Here is a 24,944-nt window from a genome sequence, read left to right as displayed (position 1 = left end):
AAGTCACATTCAAACCGGTCGAAGTTAAGTTATCGTTTTTAAGGTTTTTGAGGCTTTTTATTAAGTTATATTATAGTTTCACACTTTGCATGGAGCTTTATCATGTTGCATGTCACACTGTCTGTTGGGTTGTCAGCATGAGTGATGAGTGCACACCTAAATAATATAAATAAATTAGACTTAGTATTGTCTAGCGCGTTTCTTGGTACTGCTTTTGTTTTACAGGAAGACAACAATACGCGGATCGTGTAGTAGGACAACCGAAATGGAAATCCCTTCACAGAAACAAGTTAAGTTAATCTAAAGTCGTAGCATAGTAAGAATTTTAGTTTGCATGGTGACTTGGTATGCTGCACTTAATGTTTTGCATGTCACGTGTGTTATGACTATTAGTAAGCGTATTAAAAACTGTTAAGATTCAAATAGTTGTAACGTTTAATGCTGCACAAATACTTTGTTGCAGACTTTTTCATCTTATTTTCTACGAAGCATCGAAGCCTGCAAAGCAGTGAAGGTTCATATGCGCACATGTGAGATGTGAGTAAACAATCTTTCAACTTGACATACGTATCGCTTCTTTTTGGATATTTATCTCTCTCTTTTTTCTTTATAGTACCTTCGTCCATTGCTTCCAAAGGATTCTTCGATAAGAATTACCTCCTTCACAGGTAAAACACCGCACAATATTTTTATAAAGACCTAGGATAACTAACGTGTTCAGTATTTGCTTTTGCTATGTGTTTTGCTGTAAAACATTATTGGTATGATTTTTCATCCGCATGAGGCAGCATATGAACGGATTTGTGCTACAGGGGTCTTGGAGTTTGTCACGTGAGGAGGCATCTGTTCATCAGAGGTTAATGGATGACGAACAAAATCTCTTTATACTCCACCTGTGAGTTTTGTTACTGGGAGTTTTGAATTTCCTACATAAATTTGTGAAAGTTTCAATCTGTTTTGTAATGCCAAGTTTGCTGTTTGGTCTGTTTGTGTGCATCTTGTAAATCTGTCGTTCTTTCTCTAGTAACTTGTGGTGAAGAAGGTTTTGCGAGGAGAGACAACCAAAAAAATTTACAGCTAATTGGATACAGGTAATGCTGTTTGCCAAAATCAAAACAAATATAAGACTTTTCTCTGCAATTGGCAGTTTTCTAAACCCGTCATCCCGGTTTGTTTTTGTGTAGGTTAACAACATACCTTATGAGGACTTTTCTGATCACAACCGAACGAGGATTCACTTCATCAGACTTCTCTTTTTCTGCATTGCATGTCAAAAATTATACATCAAATTTTCCCTCGTCTGTAAGTTTGTTTTTTAGTTTGCCTTGGGCGTCTTTAGTTGTATATTTTTGGCACTTGGCCCCTTTGTGTGCAGCAGGTTTGTTTTATGACAATTTTGTTGCAGTAACTCGTGGTAAAGAAGACTTGGATGATGAGAGACCACCAAAGTTGACTGCATAACCAAAATGCCAGGTGTTTTTTTGTTTGTTGAAAATGAAAAACTGAAATGTAGGTTCAAACTGGCTGACTTTGTACTTTTATATATCAGGACTCCTGGTATTTTCTTACGTTGCTACCTGAAAGATTGGATTTGGGAAGCATCATGGTGCACCAACGCCGCATAATCGGTGACAAAAGTTCAGGAAAGATCCAATAGTTAAGTATGGCGAGTATTCTAATTTTGCATGGTGTTTGGCATGTTACACTGCATATTTTGCATGTCACGTATGTTCTTCAGTTGAGCATAGGGAACAATCGATATTGTCTCAATTCGGTTTGTACATCAAATTCTGCTGTAAGTTTTGTTGCAGATGTTTGTCAACCTACTCTTCTACTTTCTGTTCCGACGCTGGTGAAGCAATGAAGAAGTCCGGTTCATGTGGGGCCATGATGGAGGTAAGTAAACACCTTTTTCTGCATGCAAAGGTTGCAAAGGTTGTTGCTGATATGTGATAACATTGTTATTTTCGGCATTTTTGTCATTTATTTTAGATCCATCGACCTGTGCTATCGTGTATGACCGCAGGGATCCTCTACCTACAGTTAAATCCTAGAGCCAAGACGGCAAATTCCTGAACAACAGATTCTTTACAGGTTAGTACAACGGAAAGTGTAGAGTTAAATGAGCATTGGAGTGCTGTACGTTTAGTTTTTTGTGTGTGTGTGACAAAAAATACTGTTTCTGTATTTTTATCTGCAATCTTGTATTGTAACAGACGCATTGGAGAATGTATTCTGACGAGACATATTTGGCATCGGCGCTGCTCACATGAAACCACAGCTGTATGAAAGACATTAATAAGTATGTAATTTACTAAACACCCCGCGAAACCACTGGGTCGCTTTCACTGCGTAATAACAACTTCAATTTTAATGCAGGAAAAAAATCTTTCACCGCTTGTGAGGAAAAAACTTTCTACGTCAAGGATTTTCTATCGTTAACACCGCAAAATCAGCTGTATTTCGTCAAATTGAAACTGAAGGCAAGTGTTAACTACTATACGTCAAACAATATATTTAATAAAAGTGTTCTTTTAATAATGCCAACATGGTAAATGCCAACATGGTAACGTTTAACGTGCACTTAGCCTTTCTTTACGTGTTGTAATGTTCAAACGTAATATAAAGTAAATTAAGACGATCAAAGATTACTTTACAACCGAAAAAGTCGAGGTGATTTGTTTGTTGGAAACGGAAAACGTAAATGTGTGTGCAAACTGGTTGACTTTTTGCTTTTATATTTTAGGACTCAGGAAAAGAGTTCAGGAAAGACCCAATAGTTAAGTTGTAGTGTAGCTAGTTATCTAATTTTGCATGGTGATTTGACATGTTGCACTTTACATTTTTCGTGTCACGTGTGTTCTTGCAATTTACAGCATGGATAAAACAGTAAATTACCATAATTTAGTCTCGTGCCGGCTTGTACATCCAAATTTTGCTGTAAGTTTTGTTGCAGATGCTAGTCAATCTACGCTTCAACTTTATGTTCCGAAGCCAGTAAAAAAGTGGAGGAATCTGGTTCATAAGTAGCGGTGTTGGATGTAAGTTAACAACCTTTTGCTACATGCAAAGGATGGTTATTGCTGATATTTGATAACAATGTTATTTCATGTATTTTTTTATTTAGATTCTTCGACCTGTGCTGTCTTGCAGGACCGTAGGGATCCTAACGTTAAATCCTAGAGCCAAGACGGCGAATCCCTGACCAACAGTTCTTTCACAGGTCATTACAACGGACAGTGTAAGAGTCAAATAAGAATTGCAGTGCAGTTTTTTTCTGTGTGTGACAAAAAATATTATTTCTGCATTTTATCTGCAATCTTGTTTTGTAACAGACGTCTTGGAGAATAGATCCTCGACCAGCGCCACTTACTAGAAACCATTGCTGGATTCAAGAGTGCTGGAATCGAGTCGTTCATCGATAACAGGTAATTAATCCACCACATAACTTATGCCACTGTATTTTAATAACCCTTCACACATGCCTGAACTTTGTATTTGATACTGTATTTGTTTTCTAGAAATTGTGCACTGGCGCTGCTCAACATAACAACCACATTTGTATGGAAGACTTCATCAAGAAACAAGTGATTAACAAAACCACCCTACGAAACCACTGTCTTTTTCACTTCGTACCAACTTTTATTTGATTCCAGGAGGCTATCCTTCATTGCTTTCAAAGCTTCTACGTCAAGGATTTTCTCTCGTGAACACCGCGGACTTGGCTGAATTTCGTCCAACTGAAACTGAAGGCAAGTATATGTTAACTATACACGTCAGTCTTTAAATAAATTTTGTTTTAATAATAGCAACATGGAAAGGCCGTTTAACGGGCCCTTATCCTGTCTTTACATGTTGTAATATTCTGACGTAATTGTAAAATATCATGCAAATTGTGACGACCTGATGCTGCTCTATTGTTTTTTGTTTTACAGATGAACAAGTTACATTGGGGCGGTCGAAGATGAACTGATATGGAAACTTCAGTTTTGTCGCACGATGAGGGACGACTATACAAAAGCTGAAACCATATCACGTCTTACTTTGCAGTAAGTTTTGTACCAACTTTCTTTTTTGTAACGACAAATGTTGTTTCTTTGCAGGTTGGTGCATTAGTGTTTTAGGCGTCGGCGATGGGAGACGCCAACAATGACTTTATTGCAGCGACAAAATTGGCAGGTATGTTTCTTGTTTACAAGCAAACCTATAGGATATTAAGTAACATTTTCCAGTTGCTGCAACGAATAGCAAACTTCTTGTTGTTCTTCGCATATTGCCTTTGCATGTTGCACTAATGTTTTTTGCATGTCGCTTGTGATTGACTATTCGGTTGCCAGCAACTGTAGAAGTATAATCTATTGTAAAACAACTTTTATCGTGAACTCGAATGCTGCTGTCAGTTTTGTTACAGGGGTTTGTCGGAGCATTAGACAAGCATCAAACAACTTAATGGGAAAACCGTGGACAATACAGTTTTTCATCGACACATGAAACTTTACGTATCTAATGTAAGTTTATGTTGCGCTTCTTATAAGTTAACACTTCCTTAAACTTCAGTTTTGTTTCAGACATTCGCCAAACCGCCACCAGTCAAACATCAAAGTTGACAGTCATATTCGATACACTGTATTGTTGTTTTGTAGCAAACTGACTGATTTATTTCATCCTGTATTTTTTAAGCAGAACCTTCTTCGACCAGCGCCACTCATAAGACACCGTTACTTTATTCACTGCTGGGATCGAGTCGTTCATCGATAACAGGTAACTACTCCACCACATAACCTGTGCCACTGTTTCGTCATCAGTGATTGATAACCTACATGTTATATTTGGTACTGTATTTGTTTTCTAGAAATTTGTCACCGGCGCTGGTCACATGAAACCACAGTTGTATGGAAGACTTCATCAAGAAGCAGGTAATTAATTTACTAAACACCCTACGAAACCACTGCGTCTCTTTTACTTCGTAATAACAACCTTAATTTTATTGCAGGAGAATATTCCTTCACCGCTTGCGAGGAAAAAACTTTCTACCTCAGGGATTGTCTCTCGTGAACGCCGAGGACTGAATTTCGTCCAACTGAAACTGAAGGCAAGTATATGTTAACTATACACGTCAGTCTTTAAATATATTGTGTTTTAATAATAGCAACATGGAAAGGCCGTTTAACGGGCCCTTATCCTGTCTTTACATGTTGTAATGTTCTGACGTAATTGTGAAATATCATGCAAATTGTGACGACCTGATGCTGCTCTATTGGTTTTTGTTTTACAGATAAACAAGTAAAATTGGGTCGGACGAAGATGAACTGATATGGAAACTTCAGTTTTGTTGCACGATGAGGGACGACTATACAAAAGCTGAAACCATATCACGTCTTACTTTGCAGTAAGTTTTGTACCAACTTTCTTTTTTTTTTGACAACAAATGATGTTATGCTAAGTTTCTTTGCAGGTTGGTGCATTAGCGTTTTTAGGCGTCGGCGATGGGAGGCGTCAACAATGACTTTTTGACAGCGACAAAATTGGCAGGTATGTTTCTTGTTTACAAGCAAACCTAGGATATTGAGTAAGCATTTTCTCGTTGCTGCGACAAATAGCAAACTGCTTGTTGTTCTTGTTGCTTGCATGTTGCACTTACGGTTTTGCATTTCACTCGATTGACTATTTGGTTTTCAGCAACGGTAGAAGTATAAACCTTTGTGAAGTTACTTTTATCGTGAACTCCAATGCTGCTGTCAGTTTTATTACAGATGTTTGTCAGAGCATCAGATAAGCATCAAACAACGTAATGGAAAAGCCGTGGACAATACAGTTTATCAACGACACATGAAACGTTACGTATCTAATGTAAGTTTATGTTACGTTTCAGATAAGTCAACACTTCCTTAAACTTCAGTTTTGTTTCAGATGTTCGCTAAACCACCACCAGTCAAACATCTAAATCAACTGTGAAGACAAAACCCGAAGGAATCCAGTTTATGTTCTACAACACCATCCCAAAAGTAAGTTGACAGTCATATTCGATACACTGTATTGTTGCTTTGTAGCAAACTGACAGATTTATTTCATCCTGTATTTTTAAGCAGAACCTTCTTCGACCAGCGCCACTCACAAGACACCGTTTCTTTATTCACTGCTGGGATCGAGTCGTTCATCGATAACAGGTAACTAATCCACCATATAACCTGTGCCACTGTTTCGTCATCAGTTATTGTATAACCTACATGTTATATTTGGTACTGTATTTGTTTTCTAGAAATTTGTCACCGGCGCTGGTCACATGAAACCACAGTTGTATGGAAGACTTCATCAAGAAGCAGGTAATTAATTTACCAAACAACCTGCGAAACCACTGCGTCTCTTTTACTTCGTAATAACAACCTTAATTTTATTGCAGGAGAATATTCCTCACCTCTTGCGAGGAAAAAAACTTTCTACCTCGAGGATTGTCTCTCGTGAACACCGCGGACTCGGCTGAATTTCGTCCAACTGAAACTGAAGGCAAGTATATGTTAATTATACACGTCATTCTTTAAATAAATTTTGTTTTAATAATAGCAACATGGAAAGGCCGTTTAACGGGCCCTTATCCTGTCTTTACATGTTGTAATGTTCTGACGTAATTGTGAAATATAATGCTATAAGTGACGACCTGATGCTGCTCCATTGTTTTTTTTATTTTACAGATAAACAAGTAAAATTGGGGCGGGCGAAGATGAACTGATATGGAAACTTCAATTTTGTCGCACGATGAGGGACGACTATACAAAAGCTGAAACCATATCACGTCTTACTTTGCAGTAAGTTTTGTACGCACTTTTTTTTGACAACAAATGTTGTTATGCTAAGTTTCTTTGCAGGTTGGTACATTAGTGTTTTAGGCGTCGGCGATGGGAGACGCCAACAATGACTTTATTGCAGCGACAAAATTGGCAGGTATGTTTCTTGTTTACAAGCAAACCTATAGGATATTAAGTAACATTTTCCAGTTGCTGCAACGAATAGCAAACTTCTTGTTGTTCTTCGCATATTGCCTTTGCATGTTGCACTAATGTTTTTTGCATGTCGCTTGTGATTGACTATTCGGTTGCCAGCAACGGTAGAAGTATAATCTATTGTAAAACAACTTTTATCGTGAACTCGAATGCTGCTGTCAGTTTTGTTACAGGGGTTTGTCGGAGCATTAGACAAGCATCAAACAACTTAATGGGAAAACCGTGGACAATACAGTTTTTCATCGACACATGAAACTTTACGTATCTAATGTAAGTTTATGTTGCGCTTCTTATAAGTTAACACTTCCTTAAACTTCAGTTTTGTTTCAGACATTCGCCAAACCACCACCAGTCAAACATCAAAGTTGACAGTCATATTCGATACACTGTATTGTTGTTTTGTAGCAAACTGACAGATTTATTTCATCCTGTATTTTTTAAGCAGAACCTTCTTCGACCAGCGCCACTCATAAGACACCGTTACTTTATTCACTGCTGGGATCGAGTCGTTCATCGATAACAGGTAACTATTCCACCACATAACCTGTGCCACTGTTTCGTCATCAGTGATTGATAACCTACATGTTATATTTGATGCTGTATTTGTTTTCTAGAAATTTGTCACCGGCGCTGGTCACATGAAACCACAGCTGTATGGAAGACTTCATTCAAGAAGTAGGTAATTAATTTACTAAACACCCTACGAAACCACTGCGTCTCTTTTACTTCGTAATAACAACCTTTATTTTATTGCAGGAGAATAGTCCTTCACCGCTGGCGAGGAAAAAACTTTCTACCTCAAGGGTGAACGCCGCGGACTGAATTTCGTCCAACTGAAACTGAAGGCAAGTATTTGTTAACTGTACACGTCAGTCTTTATATATATTGTGTTTTAATAATAGCAACATGGAAAGGCCGTTTAACGGGCCCTTATCCTGTCTTTCCATGTTGTAATGTTCTGACGTAATTGTGAAATATCATGCAAATTGTAACAACCTGATGCTGCTCTATTGGTTTTTGTTTTACAGATAAACAAGTAAAATTGGGTCGGACGAAGATGAACTGATATGGAAACTTCAGTTTTGTCGCACGATGAGGGACGACTATACAAAAGCTGAAACCATATCACGTCTTACTTTGCAGTAAGTTTTGTACCAACTTTCTTCTTTTTGACAACAAACGTTGTCATGCTAAGTTTCTTTGCAGATTGGTGCATTTGTGTTTTAGGCGTCGGCGATGGAAGACGTCAACAATGACTTTATTACAGCGACAAAAATGGCAGGTATGTTTCTTGTTTACAAACAAACCTAGGACATTAAGTAACATTTTCCAGTTGCTGCAACGCATAGCAAACTGCTTGTTCTTCGCATATTGCCTTTGCATGTTGCATTAATGTTTTTTGCATGTCGCTCGTTATTGACTATTCGGTTGCCAGCAACGGTAGAAGTATAACCTATTGTAAAACAACTTTTATCGTGAACTCGAATGCTGCTGTCAGTTTTGTTACAGATGTTTGTCGGAGCATTAGAAAAGCATCAAACATCTTAATGGAAAAGCCGTGGACAATACAGTTTTTCAACGACACATGAAACTTAACGTATCTAATGTAAGTTTATGTTGCGCTTCTTATAAGTTAACACTTCCTTAAACTTCAGTTTTGTTTCAGACATTCGCCAAACCGCCACCAGTCAAACATCTAAATCAACTGTAAAGACAAAACCCGAAGGAATCCAGTTTATGTTCTACAACACCATCCCAAAAGTAAGTTGACAGTCATATTTGATACACTGTATTGTTGTTTTGTAGCAAACTGACTGATTTATTTCATCCTGTATTTTTTAAGCAGAACCTTCTTCGACCAGCGCCACTCACAAGACACCGTTGCTTTATTCAGGGCTGGGATCGAGTCGTTCATCGATAACAGGTAACTAATCCACCACATAACCTGTGGCACTGTTTCGTCATCAGTGATTGATAACCTATATGTTATATTTGATACTGTATTTGATTTCTAGAAATTTGGCACCGGCGCTGGTCACATGAAACCACAGCTCTATGGAAGACTTCATCAAGAAGTAGGTAATTAATTTACTAAACACCCTACGAAACCACTGCGTCTCTTTTACTTCGTAATAACAACCTTAATTTTATTGCAGGAGAATATTCCTTCACCGCTGGCGAGGAAAAAACTTTCTACCTCAAGGATTGTCTCTCATGAACGCCGAGGACTGAATTTCGTCCAACTGAAACTGAAGGCAAGTATATGTTAACTATACACGTCAGTCTTTAAATAAATTTTGTTTTAATAATAGCAACATGGAAAGGCCGTTTAACGGGCCCTTATCCTGTCTTTGCATGTTGTAATGTTCTGACGTAATTGTGAAATATCATGCAAATTGTAACAACCTGATGCTGCTCTATTGGTTTTTGTTTTACAGATAAACAAGTGAAATTGGGTCGGACGAAGATGAACTGATATGGAAACTTCAGTTTTGTTGCACTATGAGGGACGACTATACAAAAGCTGAAACCATATCACGTCTTACTTTGCAGTAAGTTTTGTACCAACTTTCTTTCTTTTTGACAACAAATGATGTTATGCTAAGTTTCTTTGCAGGTTGGTGCATTAGCGTTTTTAGGCGTCGGCGATGGGAGGCGTCAACAATGACTATATTACAGCGACAAAATTGGCAGGTATGTTTCTTGTTTACAAGCAAACCTAGGAGATTGAGTAAGCATTTTCTCGTTGCTGCGACAAATAGAAAACTGCTTGTTGTTCTTGTTGCTTGCATGTTGCACTTACGGTTTTGCATTTCACTCGATTGACTATTTGGTTTTCAGCAACGGTAGAAGTATAAACCTTTGTAAAGTTACTTTTATCGTGAACTCCAATGCTGCTGTCAGTTTTATTACAGATGTTTGTCAGAGCATCAGATAAGCATCAAACAACCTAATGGAAAAGCCGTGGACAATACAGTTTATCAACGACACATGAAACGTTACGTATCTAATGTAAGTTTATGTTACGTTTCAGATAAGTCAACACTTCCTTAAACTTCAGTTTTGTTTCAGATGTTCGCTAAACCACCACCAGTCAAACATCTAAATCAACTGTGAAGACAAAACCCGAAGGAATCCAGTTTATGTTCTACAACACCATACCGAATGTAAGTTGACAGTCATATTCGATACACTGTATTGTTGTTTTGTAGCAAACTGACAGATTTATTTCATCCTGTACTTTTTTAAGCAGAACCTTCTTTGATCAGCGCCACTCACAAGACACCGTTGCTTTATTCACTGCTGGGATCGAGTCGTTCATGGACAAACAGGTAACTATTCCACCATATAACCTATACCACTGTTTCGTCATCAATTATTGTATAACCTACATGTTATATTTGGTACTGTATTTGTTTTCTAGAAATTTGGCACCGGCGCTGGTCACATGAAACCACAGCTGTATGGAAGACTTCATCAAGAAGTAGGTAATTAATTTACTAAACAACCTGCGAAACCACTGCGTCTCTTTTACTTCGTAATAACAACCTTTTTTTTATTGCAGGAGAATATTCCTTCACCGCTTGCGAGGAAAAAAACTTTCTACCTCGAGGATTGTCTCTCATGAACACCGCGGACTGAATTTCGTCCAACTGAAACTGAAGGCAAGTGAATGTTAATTATACACGTCAGTCTTTAAATAAATTGTGTTTTAATAATAGCAACATGGAAAGGCCGTTTAACGGGCCCTTATCCTGTCTTTACATGTTGTAATGTTCTGACGTAATTGTGAAATATGATGCAATATGTGACGACCTGATGCTGCTCTATTGTTTTTAAGGTCGGACGAAGATGAACTGATATGGAAACTTCAGTATTGTCGCAATATTAGCGTCTATATTTTCGTTTGGCTGTAACTTATGTTTTGACCATGTGTCTTTCTGTTTTCACACATTTTGTCGCCTTATTAGCGTTATGTTTTGACCATGTTTCTTTCTGTTTTCATACACATTTGTCGCCATATTAGCGTTATGTTTTGACCATGTTTCTTTCTGTTTCCATACATATTTGTCGCCATATTAGCGTTATGTTTTGACCATGTTTCTTTCTGTTTTCATACACATTTGTCGCCATATTAGCGTTATGTTTTGACCATGTTTCTTTCTGTTTTCATACACATTTGTTGCCATATTAGCGTTATGTTTTGACCATGTTTCTTTCTGTTTCCATACATATTTGTCGCCATATTAGCGTTATGTTTTGACCATGTTTCTTTCTGTTTTCATACACATTTGTCGCCATATTAGCGTTATGTTTTGACCATGTTTCTTTCTGTTTCCATACATATTTGTCGCCATATTAGCGTTATGTTTTGACCATGTTTCTTTCTGTTTCCATACATATTTGTCGCCTTATTAGCGTTATGTTTTGACCATGTTTCTTTCTGTTTCCATACATATTTGTCGCCATATTAGCGTTATGTTTTGACCATGTTTCTTTCTGTTTTCATACACATTTGTCGCCATATTAGCGTTATGTTTTTACCATGTTTCTTTCTGTTTTCACACATTTTGTCGCCTTATTAGCGTTATGTTTTTACCATGTTTCTTTCTGTTTTCACACATTTTGTCGCCTTATTAGCGTTATGTTTTGACCATGTTTCTTTCTGTTTCCATACATATTGTTTCCATACATACTAGCGTTTTTATATTTTGTCTACGTATTTACGCAATAAACGTTGTAATCTGCTTACGAATTCATACTACTACTATTTGGCTTTCTTGCGCTTGGTGCTTCGTCGAGACTTTTTGGGCAAGCGTGGCTTCTCAAAACTTCATTCTGCTGCAGCGGAGATGAATATATTTAGTTTATTTTATTGTAGTGTTGTTCGTGAAATAGAGTTTGTGCATTTTCTTGCGTATTGGGGTGGGAAGAAGTTTCACCCTTCGGCGCGGGTTCGTATCAGGGAGATGGAGACTTGTGACAGGCGCGGGTTTGCATCAGGGGGAGGGAGACTTGTGACAGGCTCGGGTTTGCATTCGCGGGGAGGGAGACTTTGGACAGGTTTGCATTCGGGTTTGCATCAGGGGGAGGGAGGCGTGTAAAGACGGGCGCGGGTTCGTATCAGGGGGAGGAAGACTTGTGTGCGCGGGTTTGCATCTGAGGGAGGGAGACTTGTGACAGGCGCGGGTTTGCATCACGGGGAGGGACTTGTGTGCGCGGGTTTGCATCAGGGGGAGGAGGGAGACTTGTGACAGGCACGGGTTTGCATCAGGGGCAGGGAGACTTGTGTGCGCGGGTTTGCATCAGGGGGAGGAGGGAGACTTGTGTTTTATCGTCATGCACTTGGTGTAATGAAATAAATTTTGCAATAAATGTTTCTGCTTGAGAAAATATGATCAGAGTCTTCTGGTCTCGGGGGCCTGAAACAAAAACCACACAAAACACACACAAAACATACAAAAAACACAAAACACACAAAACACACAAGCTGAATAACCACACAAAACACACAAACACAAAACACACAAGCTGAAAAACCACACAAAACACACAAAACACACAAGCTGAAAAACCACACAAAACACACAAAACACACAAGCTGAAAAAACACACAAAACACACCAGCTGAAAAAACACACAAAACACACAAGCTGAAAAACCACACAAAACACACAAAACACACAAGCTGAAAAACCACACAAAACACACAAGCTGAAAAACCACACAAAACACACAAAACACACAAAACACACAAGCTGAAAAACCACACAAAACACACAAAACACACAAAACACACAAAACACACAAAACACACAAAACACACAAAACACACAAAACACACAAAACACACAAAACACACAAAACACACAAAACACACAAAACACACAAAACACACAAAACACACAAAACACACAAAACACACAAAACACACAAAACACACAAAACACACAAAACACACAAGCTGAAAAACACACAAAACACACAAGCTGAAAAACACACAAAACACACAAGCTGAAAAACCACACAAAACACACAAGCTGAAAAACCACACAAAACACACAAGCTGAAAAACCACACAAAACACACAAGCTGAAAAACCACACAAAACACACAAAACACACAAAACACACAAAACACACAAAACACACAAAACACACAAAACACACAAAACACACAAAACACACAAAACACACAAAACACACAAAACACACAAAACACACAAAACACACAAGCTGAAAAACCACACAAAACACACAAAACACACAAAACACACAAGCTGAAAAACCACACAAAACACACAAAACACACAAAACACACAAGCTGAAAAACCACACAAAACACACAAAACACACAAGCTGAAAAACCACACAAAACACACAAAACACACAAAACACACAAGCTGAAAAACCACACAAAACACACAAAACACACAAGCTGAAAAACCACACAAAACACACAAAACACACAAAACACACAAGCTGAAAAACCACACAAAACACACAAAACACACAAGCTGAAAAACCACACAAAACACACAAAACACACAAAACACACAAGCTGAAAAACCACACAAAACACACAAAACACACAAGCTGAAAAACCACACAAAACACACAAAACACACAAGCTGAAAAACCACACAAAACACACAAAACACACAAGCTGAAAAACCACACAAAACACACAAAACACACAAGCTGAAAAACCACACAAAACACACAAAACACACAAGCTGAAAAACCACACAAAACACACAAGCTGAAAAACCACTCAAAACACGCAAAACACGCAAAACACACAAGCTGAAAAACCACTCAAAACACGCAAAACACGCAAAACACGCAAAACACGCAAAACACGCAAAACACGCAAAACACGCAAAACACGCAAAACACGCAAAACACGCAAAACACGCAAAACACGCAAAACACGCAAAACACGCAAAACACGCAAAACACGCAAAACACGCAAAACACGCAAAACACGCAAAACACGCAAAACACGCAAAACACGCAAAACACGCAAAACACGCAAAACACGCAAAACACGCAAAACACGCAAAACACGCAAAACACGCAAAACACGCAAAACACGCAAAACACGCAAAACACGCAAAACACGCAAAACACGCAAAACACGCAAAACACGCAAAACACGCAAAACACGCAAAACACGCAAAACACGCAAAACACGCAAAACACGCAAAACACGCAAAACACGCAAAACACGCAAAACACGCAAAACACGCAAAACACGCAAAACACGCAAAACACGCAAAACACGCAAAACACGCAAAACACGCAAAACACGCAAAACACGCAAAACACGCAAAACACGCAAAACACGCAAAACACGCAAAACACGCAAAACACGCAAAACACGCAAAACACGCAAAACACGCAAAACACGCAAAACACGCAAAACACGCAAAACACGCAAAACACGCAAAACACGCAAAACACGCAAAACACGCAAAACACGCAAAACACGCAAAACACGCAAAACACGCAAAACACGCAAAACACGCAAAACACGCAAAACACGCAAAACACGCAAAACACGCAAAACACGCAAAACACGCAAAACACGCAAAACACGCAAAACACGCAAAACACGCAAAGCACGCAAAGCACGCAAAACACGCAAAGCACGCAAAACACGCAAAACACGCAAAGCACGCAAAACACGCAAAACACGCAAAACACGCAAAACACGCAAAACACGCAAAACACGCAAAACACGCAAAACACGCAAAACACACAAAACACACAAAACACACAAAACACACAAAACACACACAAAACACACACGCGCAACACACGCGCAACACACGCGCAACACACACACAACACACGCGCAACACACACACAACACACACACAACACACACACAACACACACAACAACACACAACAACACACACACAACACACACAACAACACACAACCAGCACAACAACACACAACACAACAACACACAACACAACAACACACAACAACACACAACAACACACAACAACACACAACAACACACAACAACACACAACAACACACAACAACAACACACAACAACACACAACAACACACAACAACACACAGCAACACACAGCAACACACAACAACACACAACAACACACAACAACACACAACACAAAACAACACACAACACAAAACAACACACAACACAAAACAACACAAAACAACACACAAAACAACACACAAAACAACACAAAAACACACAACACAAAAACACACAACACAAAAACACACAACACATAAAACAACACACAAAACACACACAGCAAAGCACACGTGCAACACACACACGCGCAACACACACACGTGCAACACACGCGGAACACACGCGCAACACACACACAACACACACACAACACACACACACACACAACAACACACAACAACACACAAAACAACACACAAAACAACACAAAAACACACAACACAAAAACACACAACACAAAAACACACAACACAAAAACACACAACACTCAAAACAACACACGCGGAACACACGCGCAACACACACACAACACACACACAACACACACACAACACACACACACAACAACACACAACAACACACACACAACAACAACACACACAACACAACAACACAACAACAACACACAACACAACAACACACACACACAACAACACACAACACAACAACACACAACACAACAACACAACAACACACAACACAACAACACACACACAACAACACATACACAACAACACATACACAACAACACACAACACAACAACACACACACCACGCGCAACACACACACGCGCAACACACACGCACACATTACAACACACAACAACATACACACAACAACATACACACAACAACATACACACAACAACATACAACACAACAACATACACACAACAACACACAACACAACAACACACACACACACAACAACACACACACAACAACACACACACAACAACACACACACAACAACACACAACACAACAACACACAAACACAACAACAAACAAACACACAACAACACACAACACAACAACACACAACACAACAACACACGCAACACACACGCGCAACACACACACGCGCAACACACACACACGCCCAACAAACACACGCCCAACAAACACACGCCCAACAACACACACACAGCAAAACACCACACACACAGCACAACAACACAACAACACACACACACAACAACACACAACACACACAACACACACACACAACACACACACACAACACACACACACACCGCACAACATTTTATTAAAGATGCAATAAAACAATAAACAAAACACATTAACGATAAAACAAAAAATCAATATGTCCGCTGGATGGATGATGATGAATTCTGAAACAAGAAAACAGCTGATTAAAACAATAAACAAAACACATCAACGTCCGCTGGATGGATGATGATGAATTCTGAAGCAAGAAAACAGCTGATTAAACGATAAACAAAACGCATTAACAACAAAAAACAAAATGTCCGCTAGATGGATGATGAATTCTGAAACAAGAAAACAGCTGATTAAAACGATAAACAAAACATATCAACGACAAAACACACAAAAAACAAAGTGTCCGCTGGATGGATGATGATGAATTCTGAAACAAGAAAACAGCTGATTAAAACAAGAAACAAAACACATCAAGGATAAAACACAATACACAGAAAAAACAAAGTGTCCGCCGGATGGATGATGAATTCTGAAACTAGAAAACAGCTGATTAAAACGATAAATAAAACACATCTACAATAAAACACAAAACACACAAAAAAAACAAGTGTCCGCTGGATGGATGATGAATTCTGAAACTAGAAAACAGCTGATTAAAACGATAAATAAAACACATCTACAATAAAACACAAAACACAAAAAAAACAAGTGTCCGCTGGATGGATGATGAATTCTAAAACAAGAAAACAGCTGATTAAAACAAGAAACAAAACACATCAACGACAAAACACACAAAAAACAAAGTGTCCGCTGGATGGATGATGATGAATTCTGAAACAAGAAAACAGCTGATTAAAACAAGAAACAAAACACATCAAGGATAAAACACACAAAAAACAAAGTGTCCGCTGGATGGATGATGATGAATTCTGAAACAAGAAAGCAGCTGATTAAAACGATAAACAAAACATATCAACGACAAAACACACAAAAAACAAAGTGTCCGCTGGATGGATGATGATGAATTCTGAAACAAGAAAACAGCTGATTAAAACAAGAAACAAAACACATCAAGGATAAAACACAATACACAGAAAAAACAAAGTGTCCGCCGGATGGATGATGATAAATTCTGAAACAAGAAAGCAGCTGATTAAAACGATAAACAAAACACATCAACGACAAAAAACAAAATGTTTGCTGGATGATGATGAATTCTGAAACAAGAAAACAGCTGAATAAAACGATAAACAAACACATCTACAATAAAAAAGAAACAAAACACAACAACGATAAAACACAAAACACAAAAAAACAAAGTGTCCGCTGGATGGATGATGATAAATTCTGAAACAAGAAAGCAGCTGATTAAAACAATAAACAAAACACATCAACGATAAAACACATAACACAATATGTCCGCTGGATGGGTGATGATGAATTCTGAAACAAGAAAACAGCTGATTAAACGATAAACAAAACACATTAACAACAAAAACACAGAAAAAACAAAATGTCCGCTGGATGGATGATGAATTCTGAAACAAGAAAACAGCCGAAGAAAACGATAAACAAAACACATTAACAACAAAAACACAGAAAAAAAAATGTCCGCTGGATGATGATGAATTCTGAAACAAGAAAACAGATGAATGAAACGATAAACAAAACACATTAACAACAAAAAACAAAATGTCCGCTAGATGGATGATGAATTCTGAAACAAGAAAACAGCTGAATAAAACTATAAACAAAACATATCAACGACAAAACACACAAAAAACAAAGTGTCCGCTGGATGGATGATGATGAATTCTGAAACAAGAAAACAGCTGATTAAAACAAGAAACAAAACACATCAAGGATAAAACACAATACACAGAAAAAACAAAGTGTCCGCCGGATGGATGATGATAAATTCTGAAACAAGAAAGCAGCTGATTAAAACGATAAACAAAACACATCAACGACAAAAAACAAAATGTTTGCTGGATGATGATGAATTCTGAAACAAGAAAGCAGCTGATTTAACGATAAACAAAACATATCAACGACAAAACACACAAAAAACAAAGTGTCCGCTGGATGGATGATGATGAATTCTGAAACAAGAAAACAGCTGATTAAAACAAGAAACAAAACACATCAAGGATAAAACACAATACACAGAAAAAACAAAGTGTCCGCCGGATGGATGATGATAAATTCTGAAACAAGAAAGCAGCTGATTAAAACGATAAACAAAACACATCAACGACAAAAAACAAAATGTTTGCTGGATGTGGATGAATTCTGAAACAAGAAAACAGCTGAATAAAACGATAAACAAACACATCTACAATAAAAAAGAAACAAAACACAACAACGATAAAACACAAAACACAAAAAAACAAAGTGTCCGCTGGATGGATGATGATAAATTCTGAAACAAGAAAGCAGCTGATTAAAACAATAAACAAAACACATCAACGATAAAACACATAACACAATATGTCCGCTGGATGGGTGATGATGAATTCTGAAACAAGAAAACAGCTGATTAAACGATAAACAAAACACATTAACAACAAAAACACAGAAAAAACAAAATGTCCGCTGGATGGATGATGAATTCTGAAACAAGAAAACAGCCGAAGAAAACGATAAACAAAACACATTAACAACAAAAACACAGAAAAAAAAATGTCCGCTGGATGATGATGAATTCTGAAACAAGAAAACAGATGAATGAAACGATAAACAAAACACATTAACAACAAAAAACAAAATGTCCGCTAGATGGATGATGAATTCTGAAACAAGAAAACAGCTGAATAAAACTATAAACAAAACATATCAACGACAAAACACACAAAAAACAAAGTGTCCGCTGGATGGATGATGATGAATTCTGAAACAAGAAAACAGCTGATTAAAACAAGAAACAAAACACATCAAGGATAAAACACAATACACAGAAAAAACAAAGTGTCCGCCGGATGGATGATGATAAATTCTGAAACAAGAAAGCAGCTGATTAAAACGATAAACAAAACACATCAACGACAAAAAACAAAATGTTTGCTGGATGATGATGAATTCTGAAACAAGAAAGCAGCTGATTTAACGATAAACAAAACATATCAACGACAAAACACACAAAAAACAAAGTGTCCGCTGGATGGATGATGATGAATTCTGAAACAAGAAAACAGCTGATTAAAACAAGAAACAAAACACATCAAGGATAAAACACAATACACAGAAAAAACAAAGTGTCCGCCGGATGGATGATGATAAATTCTGAAACAAGAAAGCAGCTGATTAAAACGATAAACAAAACACATCAACGACAAAAAACAAAATGTTTGCTGGATGTGGATGAATTCTGAAACAAGAAAACAGCTGAATAAAACGATAAACAAACACATCTACAATAAAAAAGAAACAAAACACAACAACGATAAAACACAAAACACAAAAAAACAAAGTGTCCGCTGGATGGATGATGATAAATTCTGAAACAAGAAAGCAGCTGATTAAAACAATAAACAAAACACATCAACGATAAAACACACAAAAAACAAAGTGTCCGCTGGATGGGTGATGATGAATTCTGAAGCAAGAAAACAGCTGATTAAACGATAAACAAAACACATTAACAACAAAAACACAGAAAAAACAAAATGTCCGCTGGATGGATGATGAATTCTGAAACAAGAAAACAGCCGAAGAAAACGATAAACAAAACACATTAACAACAAAAACACAGAAAAAAAAATGTCCGCTGGATGATGATGAATTCTGAAACAAGAAAACAGATGAATGAAACGATAAACAAAACACATTAACAACAAAAAACAAAATGTCCGCTAGATGGATGATGAATTCTGAAACAAGAAAACAGCTGATTAATACGATAAACAAAACACAAAAACGATAAAACACAAAAAAGCAAAGTGTCCGCTGGATGGATGATGAATTCTGAAACAAGAAAACAGCTGATTAAAACGATAAATAAAACACAAAACACAAAAACAACAAGTGTCCGCTGGATGGATCATGAATTCTGAAACAAGAAAACAGCTGATTAAAACAAGAAACAAAACACATCAAGGATAATACACATAACACAATATGTCCGCTGGATGGGTGATGATGAATTCTGAAGCAAGAAAACAGCTGATTAAACGATAAACAAAACACATTAACAACAAAAACACAGAAAAAACAAAATGTCCGCTGGATGATGATGAATTCTGAAACAAGAAAACAGATGAATGAAACGATAAACAAAACACATTAACAACAAAAAACAAAATGTCCGCTAGATGGATGATGAATTCTGAAACAAGAAAACAGCTGATTAATACGATAAACAAAACACAAAAACGATAAAACACAAAAAAGCAAAGTGTCCGCTGGATGGATGATGAATTCTGAAACAAGAAAACAGCTGATTAAAACGATAAATAAAACACAAAACACACAAAAAAAACAAGTGTCCGCTGGATGGATGATGAATTCTGAAACAAGAAAACAGCTGATTAAAACAAGAAACAAAACACATCAAGGATAAAACACAATACACACAAAAAACAAAGTGTCCGCTGGATGGATGATGAATTCTGAAACAAGAAAACAGCTGATTAAAACGAATAACAAACACAACAACGATAAAACACAATACACCCAAAATAAAGTGTCCGCCGGATGGATGATGAATTCTGAAACAAGAAAACAGCTAATTAAAACGAATAAACAAACACAACAACGATAAAACACAAAACACAAAAAAAACAAAGTGTCCGCTGGATGGATGATGATAAATTCTGAAACAAGAAAGCAGTTGATTAAAACAATAAACAAAACACATCAAGGATAAAACACAAAACACACAAAAAAACAAAGTGTCCGCTGGATGGATGATGAATTCTGAAACAAGAAAACAGCTGATTAAAACGAATAAACAAACACATTAACGACAAAAGTACCCGAAAAGAAAATGTCTGCTGGCTGTTGATGTAACGTCGTGTCCCTGGATTTGTAATCACCCTTTGAACTAGAATTTTTGAAACAAGAACAAAGCTAATAAAATTGAACAAACGAATAGTTACAAAATTTTCTATCGTGCAACTGGACAATCAAATGTTCTATCTGAGTAAATGGCAAAAGTAACTTACCGTAAAATTTATCTGAAGTCAAAACTAATATTGTCGTCACTAAAAACCAAAATATCTCCAAAACAAAGCAAAGGCAGCACTTGGGCTGGACCCAACACGAATCAATACCAAGTAAGATGAATAACATCATTATACCTCGCCTATATTTCTTTAGGTTTTTATTCTTTTAATGAAACAGAATGTGGGGGCCTAAACAAAATTACTCAACAGAATGACCATTGTTTTGATTACACTCTCTTCACTTCAACACAGTTAACGACAACTCCACAAAGCATTGTTTACTGCTGCACAAACACCAAATAGTTTCACCTGTTAAATCTCCGCTTTAAACTTTGACTCCTTTCGACACAGCGACCTTCACCAACAGTTGCTAAAGAAAGAATGACAGATCACACACGGCAAAAGTTTGTCGGTTCCCTTTTTTCCTTTTCTTTAACCAATCAGAACACTGGCTTTTCAAACGTCACATGAGTGGTGCGTTTATTGAGCAAAACAGTGAATTTCACCCTTAGTCGAAGGCTGAAGGCAAAATGCGGAGCTGGTGCGACGTGAAGTTAATTGACAACGCTCAATACAGACCTAAAAACAATTCATCTTTGAAAGATAGGCCTCCAACCCAAATTCTAGGAATCGTGTAAATAGGAATCGACAAATTTAAACTGGAATTTTGTTTCTAAACATAAAACAGAATTTTAAAATCAGACTATCTGAAAAATCCAAAAAAATTAACGGAAATATTCATTTTTATATGGGTTTGTGCCGGAATATTCTCATTTCAAATGGATTCTAGACGTCTATGTCCTCCTACCTATCCGCCAATAGGTTTAGATTGCAATCGGAAAAATGAGATTGAAACTAGAATTAAAAACTGGAAGGAAAGGCTATAGCCTTGCAACCATTTTCGGTGCGAAAATATTAAAAATTCGAAGAAATATTCATTGTTTGATGGGTTTGTGCCGGAATAGTCTAATTTAAATTTGATTCTAGACGTCCGTGGCCTCCTACCGATCCCCCAATAGGTTTATATTTCAAACAATCGGAAAAATGAAATTGAAACTGGAATTGTAAAATCGATGGAAAGGCTATAGCCTTGCAACCGTTTTCGATGCAAAAGATTAAAAATTCAAAGAAATATTCAATGTGTCAGAATATTCTAATTTGAAATGGGTTCTAGACGTCTATGGCCTCCTATCTATCCACCAATTAGCTTAGATTGCAATCGGAAAAATGAAATTGAAACTGGAATTGAAAAATCGACGGAAAGGCTATCGCTTTGCAACCGTTTTCGTTGCGAAAATATTAAAATTTCGAAGAAATATTCAATTTTTGATGGGTTCGTGCCGGATTATTCCAATTTCAATTGGATTCTAGACGTCTGTGGCCTCCTACCGACCCTCCAATGGGTTTAGATTGCAATCGGAAAAATGAGATTGAAACTGGAATTGAAATATAGACGGAACGCTTATAGCGTTGCAACCGTTTTTGATGCGAAAATATTAAATAATTCGAAGAAATACTCAATTTTTGATAGGTTTGTGCCGGAATGTTCTAATTTCAAAGAAATTCTAGACGTCTATGGTCTTCTACCGAACCCCCCAATATGTTTAGATTGCAATCGGAAAAATGAAATGGAAACTAGAATTGAAAAATCAACGGAAATGCTATAGTCTTGCAACCGTTTTCGGTGCAAAAATATTAAAAATTTCGAAGAAATACTCAATTTTTAAAGGGTTTGTAGCAGAATATTCTAGTCTTAACGGGATTCTAGACGTCTATGGCCTCCTACCGACCCTCCAATGGGTTTAGATTGCAATCGGAATAATAAAATCGAAATTAGAATTGAAAAATCGACGGAAAGGCTATAGCCTTGCAACTGTTTTTGGTGCAAAAATATTAAAAGTTCCAAGAAATATTCAATTTTGGGTGGGTTACTGCCGGAATATTTGAATTTTAATTATATTCTTGACGCTGATGGCCTCCTACCGACAGCACAATGGCTTGAAATTGCATTCGGAAGATTGACATTTAAACTGGAAATAATAAAACTGACGGAAAGGCTATTCATGGCTTTATAGACGTTTTCGGTCTCGCGAAATGAAAATATCAATAAAAAATTTAATTTGGATGGGTTAGTGCATGAACATTCCGACATTATTACTGGAATTGAGAAATCGAAGGAAAGTTTATAGCCTTGAAAGTGGAATTAAAACATCGACCAGAAGGCCTTGCAGCTGTTTTGGGTCTTGCGAAATCAAAATATCGATAAATTTTTTTACTTTGGGGTGGCTTTCTGTCGAAATACTCCCATTTTAGTTGATTTCTTGACGCCAAGGCTAACCCTACCGACACCCAAATGGGTTGAAATTGCTTTCGGAGTATTGTTATTTTAACAGGAATTGAAAAATATACGGATAGGTTATATATAGCCTTGCAATGCGTTTCAGGACTTGTGAAATTAAAAAATCTACGAAAAGTTCAATTTTTGATCAGTTTCTTTCCTAATTTACTAATTTTGAATATGTGCCAGACGTCAATAACCTCCCTCCGACCCCCCAATGTGTTGAAGTCAAAATTGAAAAGATTTTATTTTAAATGGGTTTAAGACATTTATAGGATCCTACCGACCCACTATGGGTTGTAATTGCTCTAAAAATAATTAAATTTTCTGCCGGAATATTATAACTTGACTTTTTAACCTCTATGGTCTCTTACCGACCCGCGATGGGTAAAATGACATTCGTAATAACAAGCGACTTTTGCAAACTTGAGGAGGCCAATACAAAATCTTACTCGTGGTATCCTGCTTGTATTCTGAAACTTTCTGTCAATTGTCGCAGAACTTGAGCGAAATGATGAAATACTTGTTGTTGGTGCAGATGTGATTGCGCCTGTGGATATAACAAAAAAATATAAATATAACAAAGGTTTAGCTTTGACATTTAGGCTTGAAGTGAGTAAAAATTATAATCTTTATTTTGTTTATACATGCAACATCACGTTCTGCCAAGTTCGAAGAGAAGCTCCTCTTTCGCGAATTTCCCAAGTTAAATCACGTGTATATGTTTATATTTACAATTACCTCAGGCCGACAAAAAATATTGCACACTGAGCTTGCCACAAAGTAACGAAATGGACCACGAGTATGTCAGACGGAGACTAAGGAACGGCAATGTATAAACCCGCACCTTTTCACCCTAAACGCGACGAGGGCGCTAGTTCAAACGTCTTGGTCTCTGTTATCTTTGACAGGAAGTTTGACATAAAACCCAGTGACCCTGTAGACCAGGGCTACTCACATGGCCGACCGCGGTCCACACCCGGACCTTCGAGGCGTTGGATATGGATCTAGACTAGGGTTGCCAGATTTTATGAAACACAATCCCTGACAAAATTTATCTCGGTTGCGTGAACCCAGTTTTTCTCAAACTTTAAGTCCAAATGTGTTGACGTAAGTCTGAATGTGTATTTCAGAAAAACGAAAGTTGATTGCAGGATTTTAGCTAGTTATGCAAAATTGCGCATAACAATGATCCAAATCTGACATCACAGACAGAACAAAAAAACATTACAATTGTG

The 24,944-nt window shown here is 37.3% G+C and overlaps 6 long non-coding RNA genes across 9 annotated transcripts; 5 read left to right on the top strand and 1 right to left on the bottom strand.

The window, feature by feature from the left end:
- The first annotated feature begins 126 nt into the window (after positions 1 to 126).
- LOC145218904 (uncharacterized) lies at positions 127 to 2,286 on the top strand. The gene is made up of 8 exons (XR_013857779.1): positions 127 to 537; positions 813 to 895; positions 1,025 to 1,091; positions 1,185 to 1,302; positions 1,406 to 1,473; positions 1,550 to 1,896; positions 1,993 to 2,094; positions 2,217 to 2,286. It is a non-coding gene; the product is annotated as an uncharacterized LOC145218904 (long non-coding RNA).
- A 214-nt stretch (positions 2,287 to 2,500) lies between these two features.
- Positions 2,501 to 3,408, top strand: LOC145219175 (uncharacterized). Its single transcript, XR_013857876.1, has 3 exons — positions 2,501 to 3,041; positions 3,128 to 3,241; positions 3,336 to 3,408. It is a non-coding gene; the product is annotated as an uncharacterized LOC145219175 (long non-coding RNA).
- A 117-nt stretch (positions 3,409 to 3,525) lies between these two features.
- Positions 3,526 to 4,917, top strand: LOC145218916 (uncharacterized). 2 transcript variants are annotated; one of them, XR_013857786.1, is made up of 5 exons: positions 3,526 to 3,587; positions 3,657 to 4,049; positions 4,125 to 4,508; positions 4,569 to 4,761; positions 4,853 to 4,917. It is a non-coding gene; the product is annotated as an uncharacterized LOC145218916 (long non-coding RNA). The 2 variants fall into 2 exon arrangements; XR_013857785.1 differs by having other exon boundaries at positions 4,104 to 4,508.
- A 774-nt stretch (positions 4,918 to 5,691) lies between these two features.
- LOC145220013 (uncharacterized) lies at positions 5,692 to 6,158 on the top strand. 2 transcript variants are annotated; one of them, XR_013857949.1, is made up of 3 exons: positions 5,692 to 5,850; positions 5,911 to 6,005; positions 6,090 to 6,158. It is a non-coding gene; the product is annotated as an uncharacterized LOC145220013 (long non-coding RNA). The 2 variants fall into 2 exon arrangements; XR_013857950.1 differs by having other exon boundaries at positions 6,087 to 6,158.
- A 249-nt stretch (positions 6,159 to 6,407) lies between these two features.
- Positions 6,408 to 11,753, top strand: LOC145220171 (uncharacterized). The gene is made up of 15 exons (XR_013858017.1): positions 6,408 to 6,803; positions 6,864 to 7,268; positions 7,329 to 7,521; positions 7,613 to 7,677; positions 7,755 to 8,140; positions 8,226 to 8,604; positions 8,665 to 8,759; positions 8,842 to 8,922; positions 9,014 to 9,077; positions 9,155 to 9,550; positions 9,616 to 10,010; positions 10,071 to 10,165; positions 10,252 to 10,330; positions 10,423 to 10,486; positions 10,564 to 11,753. It is a non-coding gene; the product is annotated as an uncharacterized LOC145220171 (long non-coding RNA).
- An 8,010-nt stretch (positions 11,754 to 19,763) lies between these two features.
- On the bottom strand, positions 19,764 to 21,756 carry LOC145220208 (uncharacterized). 2 transcript variants are annotated; one of them, XR_013858031.1, is made up of 5 exons: positions 21,678 to 21,756; positions 21,180 to 21,247; positions 21,085 to 21,120; positions 20,779 to 21,017; positions 19,764 to 20,711 (listed from the first exon to the last, which is right to left on the bottom strand). It is a non-coding gene; the product is annotated as an uncharacterized LOC145220208 (long non-coding RNA). The 2 variants fall into 2 exon arrangements; XR_013858030.1 differs by having other exon boundaries at positions 19,764 to 21,017.
- Between the last annotated feature and the right edge of the window lie 3,188 nt (positions 21,757 to 24,944).

The sequence above is a fragment of the Phallusia mammillata genome, chromosome 3 (assembly GCF_965637545.1).
Source record: "Phallusia mammillata chromosome 3, kaPhaMamm4.hap1.1, whole genome shotgun sequence".
Lineage (NCBI taxonomy): Eukaryota > Metazoa > Chordata > Ascidiacea > Phlebobranchia > Ascidiidae > Phallusia > Phallusia mammillata.
The sequence above is the reverse complement of the archived record's forward strand: the minus strand, read 5'-3'. Positions and strand labels throughout refer to the sequence as shown.